Genomic DNA, 20,451 nt, shown 5'->3' with positions numbered 1-20,451 from the left:
AACAATCATTAATTTTCTGATATAGCTGTAAAACTAATCTGAAAAGTTTCAAAATAAATCACTTAAAAATATGTAGTGTGTACCTTCTAAAATGAAACTTACATCTTTCTCTGAGTTGTGAAGAATATGTATTAAGGTTATAACAACCAACAAGAATGCACTTTTATGTAGAAATCCATGATTAAATCGAGTCTTCCTGACTAGTGATTTAAATCAATTTGATTTAAATCAAATCCACCCTGATGCCAACAACAGGGGTGTACAGGCTTGGACTCTGGTGGCTAGCATGAGCCGCCACCCATGCCATGACGTTCACATTGCTACTTTTAGTGCTCTAGCTCAACTTGAGCTAGCACAAGTCTGTCTACTCATGCCGGGAATCACGCCTCCCAGCTACATAGTAGGCATACACTATATGTTTTTCCCTGCTCTTGTGGCGATTGGTCTAACAGGAGCAGCACACGTTTGAGGGTGTACAACCCCAGAAGTTACTCCTCCAAGGACACAGGGTGACCAGACGTCCCGATGTTATCAAGACCGTCCCAATATTAGGGGCTTTGTCTTATATCGGCAACATATTAACCCCCCCACCTCCACCGCCATACCGATTTTTCACACTTGCTATCTGGTCACCCTACAAGAACACCATTTATACTCCTCTCTCCTGGGTCAGCAGTCTAGCTGTGAAGCACCTGGAATTCTTCAGGAGCTGCACCAAACCTCTCCCCTTCATCTGCAAAAGTCAAATAATAACAAGAACGAGGCCTTACATACACGTTTTTTTCCTCACAGTCCAGTACATATAATGATTCTTAATCCACTGAAATCAATAGCAAAACTCTCTACGTACCCAACTTGGAGCAGGATTTGACCCTACCTGCCCTTTGGTTTCACCTCCAGTATAGAGTTTTCCTACTGGCTTCTTTTGTACTGGTACAGAGGGGCTTAATGCTACATTTTACACTAGTATACATGGAAAGTGTTAGATTTGTCAGTTATACTTCTCACTATTAAAGATATGCTTCAATCACTTGACTTACCTTGAAGTTCTTCCTTTTTGACAAATTAATTGTTTTACTTCAATTTAAGCTTTAAACAAATTGATTTCTTCATGCTTCTTTTGTGAACTATTAAATTACAGCAATAAAAAGCAGTAATGAGATCTACAATTTATCTGGTATAAAATTAAGGACCTCAGGGGATACAGCTCACAAGCAAGCCTTATGTTTACTAATTTCCAGACTGCCACATTGTCTCTGTTGAACCACTGGGTCAAATGCAGACAGATGTAACACATACAGGACTCACACAGATCTTCAGCATTTTTGTGACTTTCCTTTTGCCACTATGATAAAATTATTTCAAGAAATGATAATGGAGGGCATTCTCTTAGCTCACGGACCAATCACTATACAATATGATACCCAAACAAGGTACAAACAGCATCTAATAGCTTAATTCTTTTTTTCTTGGAATTTATGCTTCCATTTGTACATAACTGTCACTAACCTCCATATTTCAGATGGGCAGATGATTTAGGAACCACATACCTAATATTACATCTCAGTTGAATGATCTGGAAATTACACACACACACACACACACACACACACACACACACACACACACGAAATCCAAAGCAGAAAACCTAATCCTCTTAATTATTAAGAAAAATTGGTTGGAAACTCTCCAAAAGGTTTAATTAACATGTATCTAAGATCTGGTCATTCTTCCAAACAACTTTATGCTGTGCAATGATATGAACAAGCCACACCACAGCTGTTTAAATTAAGTCCAGCGCATACTTATCCCTACCCTCCAGCATATCTACCTCTCCCCCCAGCTTAGTGTCATCCGTGAACTTGCTGAGGTGCAATCTATCCCATCATCCAGATAATTAATAAAGATGTTGAACAAAACTGGCCCCAGGACCAACCCCGGGGGCACTCCACTTGATACCGTAGGCTGCCAACTAGACATCGAGATGTTGATCACTACCTGTTGAGCCCGACAATCTAGCCAGCTTTCTATCTACCTTATGGTCCATCCATCCAATCCATACTTTTTTAACTTGCTGGCAAGAATACTATGGGAGACCGTATCAAAAGCTTTGCTAAAGTCAAGATATATCACATCCACTGCTTTCCCCATATCCACGGAGCCAGTTATCTCATCATAGAAGGCAATCAGGTTGGTCAGGCATGACTTGCCCTTGGTGAATCCATTTTGACTGTTCCTGATCACCTTCCTCTCCTCCAAGTGCTTCAGAATGGTTTCCTTGAGGACCTGCTCCATGATTTTTCCAGGGACTGAGGTGAGGCTGACTGGTCTGTAATTCCCTGGGTTCTCCTTCTTCCCTTTTTTAAAGATGGACACTATATTTGCCTTTTTCCAACCTCCCCCGATCACCGTGAGTTTTCAAAGATAATGGCCAATGGCTCTGCAATCACATCAGCCAATTTCCGCAGCACCCTTGGATGCATTAGATCTGGACCCATGGACTTGTGCTTGTCCAGCTTTTCTAAATAGTCCTTAACCTGTTCTTTCACCATTGAGGGCTGCTCATCTCCTCCCCATACTGTGTTGCCTAGGACAGTAGTGTGGGAGCTGACCTTGTCTGTGAAGACCGAGGCAAAAAAAGCATTGAGTACTTCAGCTTTTTCCACATCATCTGTCACTAGGTTGCCTCCCCCATTCAGTAATGGTCCCACACTTTCCCTGACCTTTTTCTTGTTGCTAACATACCTGTTGAAACCCTTCTTGTTACCCTTCACATCCCCTGCTCGCTGCAACTGCAGCTGTGTTTTGTCCTTCCTGATTACACCCCTTCAGGGGACCTATGACAATTTACACCAGCCGAGGATCTATTCCCATTATTTTAAACATTTTTTTTAAATGACTTGACTCCTAAAGATGATGCCTGACACAACTTTTGTTTCAAAAAGGAAGCAAACATTTGAACAAAATATTTCAAAAAAATCAAATAAATCACTCAGTAATTTAATTGCTAGGAACTGAAAAACCAAGCACTATGAACAGGGCCTCATTTTCAGACACATGCATACAGCAGTGTGCTCAGTTTAAATGTCACATTCAGCATAACTGTGCATGCAAAGTCAGTAACTGCATGGGCAAAATGCCAGACAGGTTTCTAACTGGACTTCTGAACATGCCATTAGCCAATGTGCACATGCTTATTTTTGTTTTTTACCATTGTCTAATTTATTATTTATTATTAGATTTACAGCAGTGCCTATAGGTTCAACTTAAATCAGGGCTCCATTGTGCTAGACACTTTAAAAACATACAGGAAACAGCTATACTTTGAACAGACATGACAAAGGATGGGAGAAAAGGGTAGTACGAAAAGCATAGTGATGAGGTTGGCAAATGTGGGAGAACCAGGATTATTTTCTATTTTTGTGTGTGTGTGTTTTTTCTATTTTTTTTTTACACACAGTTTGTGTGGAGTGTGTGTGTCAGGTGGAGACTGGGAGAGTGCGGGGTGCGTGTTCATTCCCCTTCCCCTTAGCTTAAATTTAAAAAATACATCACAACAAAAAATAATAACAATTTTCATTTCTGTTCTCATCTTGCCAGACCAAACATCAGGAACGCATTTTTGAAACTAAGCACATATTGTGAGGCAGGTTGTATCTCCTCTAATGGACAATGTCCTTTTCAAAGACACAATCTCTAAATTCCTTTTTAAAGTCATAATAAAAGAATGAAAGAGAACATTTCTGACATTAGTCTTCTCAAGTATGATTATTTTCCACCTTGATTCAAAACAGAAACTTTGGGATGTAAATATTTTTCACTATCAGAATTTCTTGAAGATAAAACTAGATACAAATGCTATAGTCATGACTATTTTTAGACAAGCAAATATAATTCCTTTGCTTTATTCAGCAGCAGAATGCTGACTAACTTGGTTTTGGCACCAGAAGCACATTCATTTTTCCAGATTCCCTCCCATATATATAAAAAGGATTTATACTATTAGTATGATGTGAAATGAGACTATGGACAAGTGTATAATAATACAATATGTCAGCCTAGTTGAGACTCAGCCTAGTATTCTTATTCTAGAAAAGAGTGTCTAAAAATTAATTATTTGTTGCATTATTAGCCAGAAGCAAATTCAACTGAGATTATGTTTCTCAGGGGGAAAGAAGGAAGTTCTGAAGCAAATATACAATGTATATAAGTATGATATACCAGTTCTATCCACAGACTTTCACAATGTCCTCTGTTTCTCATGTATTTCCTGTCTACCTTATAGTAACATGTGATTTGTGATCTACTTAAGATTTCTATTGCCAGACTTTGAACTGCTGCTAAATTTGACCGCAGTAGTCCTATCAGGCATTAGACAACTTCAAGCATACTATATTAACTTTGATTAACCTTCAGAGGGTCCCTTTGGCTCAGCATATTGATTTCAAAGTTATTCTTGTTGACCTTTAAGATTCTCTATGGTATAGTTCTTTTACATCATGAAGATTTATAGTTATCTTATACTCCATGTTCATGTCTTTGTTATTGGCTTTGGTCATCTATTTTCACGCCTTGTGTGGAATTTCAGTAAGTGATACAGGTTTAAAATATCATAGTGTATTTCTAGTTTTTGGCATATTTTTAATGTATTTCCCTTTATATTTTTAAAAATGATACTAGCATGTAATAGACAACTTTAAAAATACTGTCTTCAGAAACAATTCTGGGCACATATATTGTAACATTACTATGAGTTTCTGTGGAGAAAACTATGGTGTCAGACGCAAAGGAGAATAACGTGAGGTGAGGAATAAGCAGCGTTGAGAGTTGAATTATTAAGGAGCAGCTATTCTGTTTTTATGTAAATAAAACTTTTATAATAATTAACAGTAGGCGAGAAAAAGACATTTTTTACCACAAGTAAGAACAATTGTTTTAAATAAGTTTTCAGAAGATTGCCCTCAGACTTCGGTTGCACTTATGGGCCTACTTTATTTCTCATCTTTAAATTTCTGAGAGAAAGTTCACTTTACTGAAATGTATGTCATAGTCTGTCTCCCGGGCAAGTCAATTCAACAATTATCTCATTTTATATGGCAAATTATAAAAACACACCAAGTATTTGTTGCGCATATGAAACCCTTTCCTTGTTCTAATGATGTTTATGCTTCTTTTTTTTTAGCATAAGGCTTCGTTTACACTACAAGCACTATGGTGTCACAGCTGCAGCTATGGTGATTTAGCTGTAGATACTTGCTACAGCGATGGCAGGTGGTTTTCCATTGCTAATCAACACCCTCGAGAGGCAGTAGCTAGTTCAATGGAAGAATTCTTCCATCAACCAGGCAGTGTCCACACTGGGGTTTAGATCAGCTCAATTATGTCTCTCACGAGTGTGAATTTTTCACATCCCTGAGTGACATAGCGAGGTCGACCTAGGTTATAGATGTAGACCAGGAATAACAATTATCCCAACTCCAGCAAGGCTGATTTAAAGATTGTCACTCTTTATAGCTTGACCACTTCTTAGCAGGCTGGGAATTTATTTAAACAAAATTCTGTATACAATATGCTTCTCCTCTTCCTCAACATGCAAATAAAACAAAAATTCCTCTGGCTCTCAACTATATCTACCAGAAATCAGGATGCAAAGAAAACTGTCAGTTTTTAGCCTTATATAAAGACTGCTTTCCCCTACTTTCGACAGTCTAGACATTTCCCCTAGCAGAAGTGGGTGGGAAGTAGGAAGGAGACGAGGAAAAGCCTGCCAACAAAACCAGATTACCAGTTTCCATTCCTTGTGATATGGTCTCTCCTCTTCCTCATCTTACTAAAAGCACAGTTACATCATGGTGACATAGCATCAAGAGTGTACAAAAGAGGGGGCTTACATTAGTCAGATGCTGAAACATCTGTTTCAGTTGCCAGTTACCTGTTCCATAACTGGCGTTCTCCGAGATGTGTTGCTCCTGTCTATTCCACAGTAGGTGTGCGTGCTCGCCATGTGCACCGGTGCCGGAAGTTTTTGCCTTAGCAGCATCCGTAGTGGGGGAGCACCGCTGCGACCCCTGGAATGGCGCCGACATATCGCGCCATAAAGGGGGCTGCGTGCTCCCCCCACACTCAGTTCCTTCTTGCCAGACAACTCCGACAGAGGGGAAGGAGGGTGGGATGTGGAATAGACAGGAGCAACACATCTCGAAGAATGCCAGTTACGGAACAGGAAACTGTCCTTTCTTCTTCGAGTGATTGCTCCTGTGTATTCCACAGTAGGTGACTCCAAGCTATACCTGACGGAGGTGGGTAGGAGTTCTAAATGATAAAGGTTAAGGGTTACCCGGGCGGAGCACCGCCCTACCAACCCGGCATCGTCCCTTGCTTGGGAGACGATCGCACAGTGCGATACAAAAGTATGGACAGAGGACCATGTAGCAGCCCTGCAGATGTCCTGAATAGGGACTTGAGCCACATAGGCCGCAGACGAGGCCTGGGCTCTCGTCGAATGCGCCTTAACAATAGGAGGCGGGGGAACCCCAGCCAGGTCATAACATGTTCGTATGCATGAGGTGATCCAGCGGGAAATCCTCTGGGTGGAAACCGGTTGCCCTCTCATGCGCTCGGCCGTAGCAATGAAAAGCTATGGGGATGTCCGGAATGGCCTTGTTCGATCTAAGTAAAAGGCCAGCGCCCTACGCACATCTAGCATGTGTAGGCGTCATTCCTCATTGGAGGAATGGGGCTTAGGACACAGGACAGGTAGAAAGATGTCCTGGTCCATATGAAACGCCGAGACCACCTTCGGTAGGAAGGCCGGGTGCGGGCGAAGCTTGACCTTCCCCTTATGGAAGACAGTGTACAGGAGTTCCGAGGTCAGCGCCCTAAGCTCCGAAACCCTGCGGGCTGAGGTGATAGACACCAAAAACGCCACTTTCTCAGATAAGTGGGACCAGGAACAAGTGGCCAAGGGCTCAAAGGGAGGTCCCGTGAGGCGTGACAGTACCAGGTTCAGGTCCAAAGGGGGAACCGGGGGTCTAGCATAAGGGAACGCTCTGTCCAAACCCCTTAAAAACCTGGAAGTCATGTGGTGGGAGAACACTGACTGCCCCGCCACCGGAGGGTGGAAGGCCGAAATGGCCGCCAGGTGCACCCTGATCGAGGAGGGAGCTAGCCCTTGGGTCCTAAGGGACAGGACGTAGTCCAGGACCAGCTGGAGCGGAGCGGATGCGGGGGAGGAACCTCTCTCCCTTGCCCATGAGGAGAACCGATACCACTTAGCCAGGTAGGCCCTCCGTGTGGACTGCTTCCTGCTTTCAAGCAGGACCCTTCTAACAGCCTCGGTACACCTCCACTCCTCAGCATCTAGCCACGGAGCAGCCACGCCGTGAGGTGGAGCGGGGCCAGGTTGGGATGGAGGAGACGACCTCCCTCCTGGGAGAGGAGGTCCGGGCGGAGTGGCAGCCTGCGAGGGGGGGCTGCCAAGAGTTGCAGTAAGGTCCCGTACCAATATTGACGAGCCCAATCTGAGGCTATCAGGATAATTCTCGCCCCGTCTGACTTCACCTTCTGTAGGACCCTGCCTATGAGGGGGAAGGGCGGGAAGGCATACATCAGGGGCCCCGACCAATCGAGCAGGAATGCATCCGTCATGGCCCCATCGCCTTCTATCACCCTGGAGCAGAACCTGAGACACAGGCGGTTCTGGGCGGTGGCGAATAGGTCCACCTGGGGAGTGCCCCACTGAAGGAAAATCCATTCGGCCACCTCCCTGTGCAGGGACCACTCGTGTTGATGTGAGAACACCCTGCTCAGGTGATCTACGAGCGTGTTGCTCTCGCCGGGTAGGTGGAACGCTCGGAGGAGGATGTTGTGGGCTATACAGAACTCCCACAGGAGTTGGGCTTCCTGGCATAAGGCCCTGGAGGGCGTGCCCCCTTGCCTGTTGATGTAATACATTGCGGTGGTGTTGTCCGTGAGGACTCTGACCACCTTCCCTTGTAAGTGCTGGCGAAAGGCCAGGCACGCCAGGTGCACAGCCCTGAGTTCCCTGACATTTATGTGCAGGGTCAATTCCTTGGGTGACCACATACCCTGGGTCCTGATGTCCCCCAGGTGGGCTCCCCAGCCCAGGTCCGAGGCATCCGACACTAAATCTAGTGAGGGAGAGGGGTCTCGGAAGGGGATACCCCGGAGCATGTTGCTCGGAAGGGACCACCATTGGAGGTCTGCAACCACCGTTGGCGGCACCGTGACAACCTTGTCCAGGCCGTCCCTGGCCTGGGAATAGCGGGAGGCCAACCAGAGTTGGAGGAGCCTCATCCGGAGCCTGGCGTGTCGCACCATTGTGGTGCATGCTGCCATGTGGCCGAGGATTTGAAGGCATATCTGAGCCGTGGTTACTGGGAAGGCCGTGACCGAGGCGACGAGGCCCTTGAGCGCCTCAAACCTGTCCCTTGGAAGGGAGGCCATGGGCGCCTGGGAATCCAGCAGCGCTCCTATGAATTCTATGCGCTGGACAGGAACTAACTTGGATTTCTCCTCGTTTACCACTAGGCCCAGAGCTGAGCAGTGCGTAGCAAGAGGGATATTTGCTGCTGCACCTGGGACCGGGACTTGCCCTTGAGCAGCCAATCGTCCAGGTAGGGAAAGACCTGCAGCCCTCTCCTCCTGATGTGGGCTGCTACCGCTGCCATACATTTGGTGAAGACCCTGGGGGCCGTTGAGAGGCCAAAGGGGAGGACCGTAAACTGGTAGTGGTCCTGACCCACCAGGAAACGGAGGAAGCGCCTGTGACCCTCAAAAATGTGGATGTGGAAGTAGGCATCCTGAAGGTCCAGTGCTGCAAACCAATCCCCCGGGTCTAGGGAGGGAATAATAGAGGCTAGGGACACTATGCGGAATTTGCAGCATACCAAGAACTGGTTGAGCTTCCGCAGATCGAGGATGGGCCGAAGCCCACCCTTCGCCTTCGGGATGAGGAAATACCTGGAATAAAACCCCTTGCCCCGGAATTCCCAAGGTACCCTCTCCATGGCTCCCAAGGAGAGGAGGCGCTGTACCTCCTGACCTAGGAGGAGCGCATGTTCCGGGTCCTCCGCCGACTCCCTGGCCGGAGGGCAATTGGGAGGGGGTGAAACAAACTGCAACCTGTACCCCAGGGATATAGTGTTGAGGACCCAGCGGTCCGTAGTGATACGGAACCATTGCAAATGGAAGGCAGGTAAATGATTTGCAAACCTGAACTTTATTAACTGGGGTGGGGGTTAACCTAGCAACAGGCCTGGTTGTAGGGATATTAAAGAAGGTACTAACAGTGATTCCCCCAAGTGACAGTGACCCCCTCATAATTTGTCCCCCACACTTTAAAATCCAACAGTTTTACCAAGTACAAAAATCTCTTGGGTCTTCTGTTAAAACTTGTAAGCTACTGTCTGTAGAAACCATTGATTGTATCTATCCTGTGAAAGATACTTTATTACTATGTAAAACTTACAAACAAGTTAATTGACTTTGTTCTTGAAGTAATTGATACAATGTAAACAAACACTATAAGCCATTAAGTGACTTTCACTTCATTGTAATAGCAACGGCTCCTAGGACAGACCCCCACCCTCTGTGATTAAAGGGCCGGGAGTCTCAAATTAATTGGCACACACCCCGAAAGTGGTGGAGACAGTAGATTAAAATATGGTTAAAATATGGAATGTATGCTGATGAATGCTTGATATACATGAATGGTTAGGAAGGTGCCAGCCTAGAAAGGGAGTATCCATCGGCTGAAGAATGTGTCAAGTGGATGACCAGACAACCCCCGGAGGGTAAACTGGGATCCACCCCATCACCTGGAAGGATGAGAAACACAAACTTTGGACAGTTTGGAGCCACCAGGAATGTGCCCAGGAATGTGTCCAGGAATGTGCCATCTGCTGATTGAGTCAGCAACAGCAAAATGAAACAGCTCCCATAGACTAACATAGGAATTAAATCCTATAAGAATGGACTCTCAAGACTGATGACTTTGAGTCTCTGGTTCTGCTGCCAGCCTCCAGGAGCATCAGGTGCATCTGACACAGACTCGGCTCCATCCTCATGACCAAGATACCTGGCCAGTAACTTGGCATGAGCAACTTCTAGGCTGGTAACTATAACACCTATACAGAACTTGAATGAATGATTGTGTGAATGAATCTATCTATCTATCTGTCTATATATATATATATATATGTGTGTGTGTGTGTGTGTGTATAAGGAATAAGTAGTGATAGGAATAAGTAGTCAAACAACGTTGTTTACTTTTATCTTTTGCTTTATCATTATATTTACAATAAATGTGGCATCTTTGCCTTATCCCGCTTAATAAAATCCTGCTGGTTTTTATTCTATTGGTATAACATTTTGGTGGAGAATTGCGAAAGGGGGAATATTGGTAAAATGTCTCAGTTATTGTAAACATTGGTGTGCACACCACCAAGTAAACTTAGCATAATACAATCTGGTTAACCAAACCTGCTGGCCTCCGGATAGGTAGCAGGAAAATAACAAATATAAGCTACGATTTCACAATCTAGGCTGTGTCGCTCGCTGACCAGTGTCAGGTGTGACGAGGGAATTTAATAAGCTATGATTTCAGAATCTAGGCTGTGTCACTCGCTGAACGATGTCAGGAGCGACAGGAAAGTTTGAACAAGCTTTTAAAAATGTTCAAGAAAAGTAGTTTCATGAACTACTTTTCAGTCGTAGCATGACTGAGCATAAGAGGAGAACTTAGGGTTCTCGCTCTGCCCCTGGAAAGGGTTTTTATATTTGGTGTATGAACCCTCGGTGGTAGAAGCCCGAGCAATACAGAGGGAAGCTTAGCGTCTCTCCCTCTGGCCCAGAGTGGGTTAAAATCGTAAGATACAAATCTTGTTCTGTTAAACCAAACTCTGAAGAATATAGGAGTTTGGGCAGTGTAGTGTGGTTTTTGTTCATTTGTTTTTTTTTTGTTTTTGTTTTTTTGTGAGTGATATTGTGGTCAGTTCACAATTTTGAAAGAAATGTTTAAGGAAAGGGACCAGGAAGGGTGGGGGCTGGTTGAGAAGCCCACCCTCCTTGCTAAATTGGTAGTGGAACAAAGCTTGTGCCCATGGAAAGGAAAGGTTCATTGGAAAAAGCAGAATCAGGCCCAGACAAGCAGGCAGGCAACAAATAAAGAAATTGGAAAATTGGTTGGAAGCCTTAAGGGCATAGTGGCAGGAGTAACAAAGCAGTAAGTGCAGGCATGAATCCCTGGAACAATACTTAAAATGGTAAAATCTGATTGATAAAGGTGTCATTTTGGGAGATAAACAGTAATTTAAGGAAAGACCCTGAAAAGTTAACTCTACAGAGGCTGGACAGAATTAAGCAGTTAAACTTTGTGAAAATGTTAAAAAGTACCACGATAAAGAGAAAAGGAATTCTTGATTTCTTTGCAGCCATTCTGAGGGGAAAATGGGCCCTTTTCCAAAGGAATGTCTGTAAATAATCCCGGTATTTGAAATCATTTGACTATGGACAATTTAGTCAAAAACATGAGGGGATTCTATTGGAACTTAACTGACCCAAATGTATGAAGGAAATATAATCTATGTACAGCTATGTAAAAACAGCAATGTAGAAGAAATGTTAAGGAAAAGAAAATGTATATGTATCTATTTGTCTGTGGAAATATGTAAGGTTCTAAGAACCTAAACCAACACATCTGGTTTGTAAAACTCCTGTTTTGTAGGTTTAAGATAAATTCGTTTTGTTTTGTTTTTAATAATGCCACTAAAAATGCATTTAACTATTTAATTCAAAGTTGCAAAACTGACAAACCTTTTTGCCAGACACAGGTAATCAGTGTTGGCTGGCTTTGGGGATTTGGCATTTAACCCTTAAGGGGTAACTGGGTGCTTTACAAAATTTAAAATGTTTTTAATAAAAACCAAAGTTGTGACTGCAGCAGGGCAATCAAAATCAGGAAAATAGGAAGAAATTCTGGATTCTTTTTGTTTGTTTGGTTGGTTTTTTTTGTATGTGTAACAAAATAGCAGATGAGAGCTGTAGTAAAAAAAATAAGAAATTAACAGTGCCCCTCTGAAGCAACAGCAGGGGTGAGGTGCACAAAACAAAAAAAAAGCACTGCTAGAAACACTAAGCCTTAAAATGGCTCTGTGTAATCAGACTGTCACTTTAACAAGGGTACATGAAAACTCTGTAAAAACAAAAGGAAGCAGCTGCAGTTTGGCTTCTATGGAAGACCTGTAACAAGGTATTCCTTCAATTGGCTAAATGTAAAAATGAAAAACTGCACCAAGATTTACAAGCCTCTGCTGCAAAAGCAGAGAAATAAAATGTATGTCCATTAGTACCCAAATCCAGTTAGATGTCCTTAAGGTTGGGTACAAAGAGTTAAAACAGCACTCTCAAATCTTACAGCAACAGTAACATCAGAAGAAGGAACATTTAAGACCCCAGAAGGGGCAGCTTTTTGGGACCCCTCTGCAGATTGGGAAGGGGAATATTGGGAATATTTGGGTAGATTCCTCCTCCCAGGGCCAGAATGCCATTGCAACAGTAACAATAGTGCCTGCTTCTGCCTCAGACCTCCAGGCCATGGCAAAGTGGCTAGGGATTTTAAAATGGAAAAAAAAAATGTAAACTAACAAAGAAATGCACAACTTAATTAGCATTTGTGCAGCCCCAAGTACCGAACACACTGTGGCAGAGACTAATCAGGTTCTGCCATGGTGGGAGCACTGTGCTAATTTGTTTCCAAGCTTCTATCTTTCAGGATCTGAACCAGAACATCAGGAGAGCTGGTGCCAGCTGAAGAGTTATAAAATACCATGGTTATAGTGTCGCGACAAAGTCTGTGTTCAGTGTTCTGTGTTGCATGTTCTGTGTTGTGTTGCATGTTCTGTGTCTGTCTCTAGTGGTGTCCTGTGCTAGCATTGGGTCCAGAGAAAGAGGGGATACTACACTAGACAGGGCAAATGTCTTTTCCTCTCTCTACTTCCCCCATGTCCATCCAACTTATCAATCACCACTTGTGTCCAAAAGACTTTGGTCCCCAATGCATCAGGTTTATTTTTTGTTAGGTTCTCTAATAAGCATTTTGTTATTAAGTTTTGTTATTGATACTGGTACTCCTACAAATCTTATTTCTTGTGTGTATTTAAGGGTTAGGGTTGACATTTATTGTTTGATGGCTATTGCAGTATCAAACTTGGGCCTCATTTTGTTAGTCAATGTACCCAATTATTGTAATGGTAATGGTTTTATTGTATTCCCAATTATTATAATTGTAATTGTTTGCATTTCTGTTTATATTATATCTGGTGTTTAGTCAATTGTAATGATTTTAGTTATACTCACCTGGTTATAATTGTTTGGTTTGTTTACAACAAATCACCTGTGCCCTACAACAACAACAACTACTGTACTGTAATTATCATAGATCAAGGGGCGGAGTGTTGTAGGAGCAGCAGTGATCTGTATGCAAACGGCTATAGCTATGGGATGCACTAAAATGCAGATACTTGCCCTATCTACTTTGAAACACAAAATGTTTGGGGTAATTTTGGGTAATATTAAGGATTTAATGCATTTGTTAAAACAAAGGAAATAATCTCTGTTTGATACTTACCAATATGACTGGATGCAGTATGTTTCCAGCACTGTAAAATCAGACTTGTTAATTGGGGAAATAATTGTAAAAATAGCACATCAATAGTCTCTGGAGGCAAAGGTATGGAAGGTTAGCCCACTCCCCATATTACACATGGGATCATTCTGGCTGCCTCAGACCTCAAGCCAGTGGGCCGGGGAGGGAGGAAAACTATTGAACACTAAAGGTTGTACCAAATGGACTCCTCAAAAGTGGGTATGCCTCACCTTGCCTGTTGCCCCAGAGCCTTGTAGTAAAGATGTTTCATTGGAATCATGTATGTGGGATAAATTGAATAATAACACCAAAGTATTGTACAATGAAAAATGTGTATGTATCCACTCATGGGAGGAAGTATTTTGGGGGAAATGGGAGTGTTAGCAACCCCCCAGTAGATGAATGTAAATGCAATGTTAGTACTGTTTTTACTAAAAATCCCACTTACTATTTACCGCAGCCAAAAAGGTCCCAGCTAACACTAACAGCTGAGCTGGCCGACTTCTCAACTGACCTTGGAATTAAATGGCAAGATCTTACTGATACCCTAATTAAAAGCAAAGAAGTAACCAAATTTTTAAAATTGCAAGATCTTACTAATGCTACACCCCTTGATAGTAGTCTTGATATTAAATTGTATTTGTATAATTGGTATGTGTGGCATGTGTTTTCAGATTTAAAAAATGTACGCTAAATTGGAATCACAAACACAAGTTGCCTCGCAGTACCTTCTCTTAAACAGGTTAAAAAAAAAGTGACACTAACGATTATATAAATATCGTAGTGTCAAAAGGGGGATTATGTAGGGATATTAAAGAAGGTACTAACAGTGATTCCCCCAAGTGACAGTGACCCCCTCATAATTTGTCCCCCACACTTTAAAATCCAACAGTTTTACCAAGTACAAAAATCTCTTGGGTCTTCTGTTAAAACTTGTAAGCTACTGTCTGTAGAAACCATTGATTGTATCTATCCTGTGAAAGATACTTTATTACTGTGTAAAACTTACAAACAAGTTAATTGACTTTGTTCTTGAAGTAATTGATACAATGTAAACAAACACTATAAGCCATTAAGTGACTTTCACTTCATTGTAATAGCAACGGCTCCTAGGACAGACCCCCACCCTCTGTGATTAAAGGGCCGGGAGTCTCAAATTAATTGGCACACACCCCGAAAGTGGTGGAGACAGTAGATTAAAATATGGTTAAAATATGGAATGTATGCTGATGAATGCTTGATATACATGAATGGTTAGGAAGGTGCCAGCCTAAAAAGGGAGTATCCATCGGCTGAAGAATGTGTCAAGTGGATGACCAGACAACCCCCGGAGGGTAAACTGGGATCCACCCCATCACCTGGAAGGATGAGAAACACAAACTTTGGACAGTTTGGAGCCACCAGGAATGTGCCCAGGAATGTGTCCAGGAATGTGCCATCTGCTGATTGAGTCAGCAACAGCAAAATGAAACAGCTCCCATAGACTAACATAGGAATTAAATCCTATAAGAATGGACTCTCAAGACTGATGACTTTGAGTCTCTGGTTCTGCTGCCAGCCTCCAGGAGCATCAGGTGCATCTGACACAGACTCGGCTCCATCCTCATGACCAAGATACTTGGCCAGTAACTTGGCATGAGCAACTTCTAGGCTGGTAACTATAACACCTATACAGAACTTGAATGAATGATTGTGTGAATGAATCTATCTATCTATCTGTCTATATATATATATATGTGTGTGTGTGTGTGTGTGTATAAGGAATAAGTAGTGATAGGAATAAGTAGTCAAACAACGTTGTTTACTTTTATCTTTTGCTTTATCATTATATTTACAATAAATGTGGCATCTTTGCCTTATCCCGCTTAATAAAATCCTGCTGGTTTTTATTCTATTGGTATAACATGGTGACCCCCCGCAAGCAGTCAAAAACGCCGCTTCCCTGGCCTCCTGGCCTTAGAGGGCCCCGGATGAGGGGCCGAACGGGATTGGCGTTGTGACCGGTGCCTCTGCTCCAGGTGCTTTTAAGGCGGGGGCTCATATCAGCCCCGAGCCTGTGGAGCGGAGGCGTGAGGCCTGGGCTTGTCCTTGGCTGGTGGGACGTACAGGCCCAGTGTCTGCAGGGTAGTACGGGAGTCTTTCATCCCATGCAGACGCGTGTCTGTTTGATCTGCAAACTGGGCCCGACCATCGAACGGCAGGTCCTGCATGATCAACTGGGACTCAGCCGATAGGCCAGAGAGCGAAAGCCAGGACGCCCTTCTCATGGAAATCGCCGCGGCCATCGAACGAGCGGCCGTGTCCGCCGCATCGGAGGCCGTCTGGAGCGCCGCTTTAGCCGCCGCCGCACCCTCATCAACAAGAGCCCGGAACTCCTTCCTGTCCTTCTTGTGAAGGGAGGGCTCAAACTTGGGAAGGGACCCCCACAGGTTAAAATCATATCTGCTCAAGAGTGCCTGGTGGTTGGCCACTCTGAGCTGAAAGCTCGCAGACGAATAAACCTTTCTCCCAAAGGAATCCAGCCTGCGAGCGTCTTTGTCCTTAGGGGTAGGAGCGGGTTGGCCGTGTCTCTCTCGGTGGTTCACAGACTCCACCACTAGAGAGTTCGGAGTTGGGTGGGAGTATAAGTACTCGTGCCCCTTTGTAGGCACAAAGTACTTCCGTTCGGCATTTTTGGAGATCGGACAGAGAGATGCCAGGGTTTGCCAGAGGCCAGTAGTGATACTGGCCACCCCCTGATGCAGCGGGAGGGCCACGCACCCCGGCGTCGAGGAGGTCAGGACATTAAACAATGTGTCCGATGGCTCCTCCATCTCCTCGGCCTGGAGTTGGAGGTTTGATGCCACCCTCCTGAGTAGCTCCTGGTGGGCCTTGAAATCCTCCTGAGAGACCGGAGGTGGTGGCGCCACGGAGTCATCTGGTGCCAAGAAAGTCGGTGCCGCGGTGTCATCTGCACCCAGCTGTACTGAAAGCTCGATGTCCTGACCCGGGGCCCGAGTCAGTGCCGGAGGGTCGGTGCCCACTGCCTCATCGCGGTGCCGAGGCGGCGACGTCGGCTGGGCCTGGGACGCTCCCGCCACGGAGCAGGGTCCCGGCGGTGCCGGTGCCTGGGGCCACGTGCCCACTGGCACCCTCCCTGCCAGGGAACGGCCTGGCCCTGGGACGCGAGGTGGCCTGGAAGGGCCGGCTGGTCTTGCGGCACCGAGCGGCTCGACGAGGGGCGGCTGCATGCTGAAGCGGAAGTCTGGGACAAGCGGACGGTGCTGTATGAACGGCTGGAGCGGTCCCGTACATGACGTCTCCAGCCCCTGGAGGAGGACAGGTAGGAGTCGGGAGTGCTGTCCCCGTAGTGCCGCCGGCGCCCAAGTCTACGACGCCTCGGTGCCTGGGACTCCTGTGACGAGCTCCGGGTGTAGCACCTTCCATGGCGGGTGCCAGAGCGGGAACGACGGTGCCGACGACGACGAGATCTGTCCCTGCGGTCAAGGCTCGAAGAGGAGCGGCACCGTCTCTTAGTGCCTCCCCTACGGTCTGCCAGAGTGGAGGTGGAAAGCTCGCTCGCAGATGATCCTGCTCGTGGCGTGGAGGCGTGCCGAGGTCCACAGCTCAGCCCTTCAAATCGGGATGGTACCTCGACCTTGGAGACGTCCCGGGAGGGTCGATGGGCACTGAGCAATGGCTTCCCACGGGATCGGGGGCCCAACTGAAGCGGCGCTCCCGGTACCGGAAGCATCATGATGTCGCACACGGCCTGAGCTGCCTCCGGCGTCGAAGGCATTCTCACCTCTGGCGAGGCGCGCATGGATGGCACCGGACTACTCCGCTCCACCCGAGTCGAAGGTCTCGGTCCCAATGGGGATCGTGGACTGCCCAGCGCGGGTCTAGCCTCACCCCATTCTTTCTCCCGGCGCCGCTGAGTCTTCCCTTGCTTCTTAGAAGGGGAGCGGTGCCGGCTCGTCGACGGGGCCTCGCTGCGCACCGACGACGCGGTACCGGGCGTGGAATCAGGACGGCGCGCCTGGGGCGCTTTGCTGCGCGCCGAGGACGAGGTGCCCAGCGCGGGGTCGGCTCGATGCGCCGGTGCCGGGGTCAACGCTGACTCCATTAGGAGAGCTCGGAGTCGGATCTCACGCTCCTTCTTTGTTCGCGGCTTGAAGGAGCGGCAAATTTTACACTTCTCAGTAATGTGAGCCTCGCCCAGACAGCAAAGACACTGAGTGTGTGTATCGCTTCTGGGCATAGAATTGCGACAAGAGTCGCACGACTTGAAGCCTGGGCCACGGGGCATGCCCTGAGCCCAGCACTAACAGAGAAAAGTTCAACAAGTAACTTCAGGGAAAGCTGGATACCACTAAGGCTAGAAATGTTGCAGCAAAGCTGGAGCACAAGTTCCGACTACCTTCACTGGCGGCAAGAAGGAACTGAGGGTGGGGGGAGCACGCAGCCCCCTTTATGGCGCGATATGTCGGCGCCACTCCAGGGGTCGCAGCAGTGCTCCCCCACTACGGATGCTGCTAAGGGAAAAACTTCCGGCACCGGTGCACGTGGCGAGCACGCACACCTACTGTGGAATACACAGGAGCAATCACTCGAAGAAGAACCACACTTCTGCTTAAAGATAAACAGGGATCAAGTTGGGGAGAAAAAGTAGCGATGCTCCTCTAAATTCCACCCATAAAATGAGACACCACTCACAAGAGAGTGTGCAGATTGTTCAAAATATGGTCATACACGCTCTCTCATCTCAGCTTGTCCTCAGTGGAGTCTGAATATACCCACTGTCTCTGCTGAGCTCCTTGTGATTGGTTTCCTCTCAGTGAAGTTGGCATGCCCTGATGATGCATCCCCACTAGCTGGGCTCAAATACCTAACGGGGCTCATCTAGGCTCCTTGGGCGTGGCTGTTTCTGGCCTCTGAGTTAACACCCATTGAGATGAATTGGGCAGTTCGTATCTCAGAGCTGTTGTTTCTGGTTCTAAAATGCAAGCGATTAGCCACACAAATGTCAACCAAATTTATGTACCACAACATCCCGAATAGCTAGAGACTTTATTTTAAAAAAGTAAATCTTATATTCTGAAGCGATCTAACAAAGGTGCTGATACTCCTTGCTGCTGTGTCCTGGCCCAATCTCAGCCCTGAAGATGACTGCGCAAGCAGATTCCACTTGCATGCTTGTGAGGGACAACCAGGTAGCAACTCTTCCCACCTATGTCAACCACTGAGCAGAGCTCTTTTTGCTTAAGACACTGTACTCAGTGGGGACAAGCCTGGCCTAAAATGTCCTCTGGCAATGGTTTACCTACTTTCAAACTTGTTTCTTTTCACAGCTTCATAACCATTCAGAAAACAAACTTGGCAGCCTTCTTGCTGTGCTCTGGGCCACTAGGCAAAACAAAACGATCTTCAGCTGAAGGTCTCTGGATAAGCTACATAAGGTTGATTAGTATGAAATGAAGAGTTAAGCAAGGTCAGGAAGTCTGAAAGTAATTGAAAATTGATCCGTAAAGAGAGAATTGAAGGGGCAGAAGGTCTGTATATTATCTTTAACTCATAAACCTTCCTTGAGTAGGACTCATCTCTGAGGCCTGACCTCAAGTTATGGAGTTAAATCAAAACCAAAAAACTTTTAGTTCATGCCAGCAGGGTCTACCAGGCCAGTTAGTATATGACAAGCTGGTATGCAGTAGAATTTACACCCAGCTGGTGCATACTAATGCACTATATAGACAAGCCCTCAGTGGGATACATTGCATTCTGTTCTGGATAGGATTACCCTTTTTCATCAGAATATTTTATGAACATAAATGTTAGATCCAATCAATAATGAAAACAAGTCATAAAAATACTTTAAATTGGTCTTTTCCTATTAAGGCAATGATCTCTTAGCAACAAATATGCAAATAAAGTAGTTCTAGTGTGTGTCTGCATATCCCTTAGAGCTCTGTTATGGTAAGGAAACTTTTGATTCAAGACTACTAGATTTTAGCTCCAAACTCATTAAGGCTTAGTAAACAACACTTAGTCATTACACTTAAATTCTTTGTCTTCCAAGAACATGGAAATTTATAGAGAGTACATTATAATTTTGTTGGTAGCAGTGGTGTAAGTAGAATTTATTTCTTACCGGTACTCTGCACATAGGCGACTCATGGGAGAAACATAAGGAGGGGGGGGCACCAGCTAAAGGAGGGGCGTGTGATCCTCCCATGTGACTCAACCCCACCCCGCCCCCAGCCCGGGGCCCCCACACTCTCCCCATCCCCTCCCCAACCTAGGTTACCTGGAGGAGCGGGGGCTCTGTCCTCCAGCTGCGCCAGATACAGACTTCTGAACCGCAGGGCTCTCCGGAACTGCAGCAGCAAAAGGAGCAGAACATGAGGCCGCCAGGTGTCCCCACACCGGCAGCTCCTCCAGCGCGGCTGTACCACCCCCAGCCCCTGAGTATATGGAATTGTATATGGAATTTCCTGCTCTGTACAATTTTATCTGCCAGGTACTTCCAGATATGTAAGAATAAAGTTGCAGCCTAATTAAAATCACCTCCAGTGTCTCCTGTACTTCTGGCATAGCAGGACAAATGAAATCAACAAGACAAATTACAATAAAGATAAGTGCAAAGCACTATACTTAGGAAGGAAAAAAATCAAATACACAAATATGAAATGGGGAATAAATAACTGGTTAGGCAGTAGTACTGCTGAAAAGGATCAGGGGTTTATAGTGGATCACGAATTGAACAGGAGTCAACAATGTGATGCAGCTGCAAAAAAGGCTAATATTCT

General features: G+C 45.5%; 1 protein-coding gene across 1 annotated transcript in view; it reads right to left on the bottom strand.

Moving 5' to 3' along the window:
• Positions 1–20,451, bottom strand: part of SEMA5A (semaphorin 5A) — a 505,753-nt gene that overhangs the window by 147,552 nt on the left and 337,750 nt on the right. The window lies entirely within an intron of this gene.

The sequence above is a fragment of the Emys orbicularis genome, chromosome 2 (genome assembly GCF_028017835.1).
Source record: "Emys orbicularis isolate rEmyOrb1 chromosome 2, rEmyOrb1.hap1, whole genome shotgun sequence".
Taxonomy (NCBI): Eukaryota; Metazoa; Chordata; order Testudines; family Emydidae; genus Emys; species Emys orbicularis.
The sequence above is the reverse complement of the archived record's forward strand: the minus strand, read 5'-3'. Positions and strand labels throughout refer to the sequence as shown.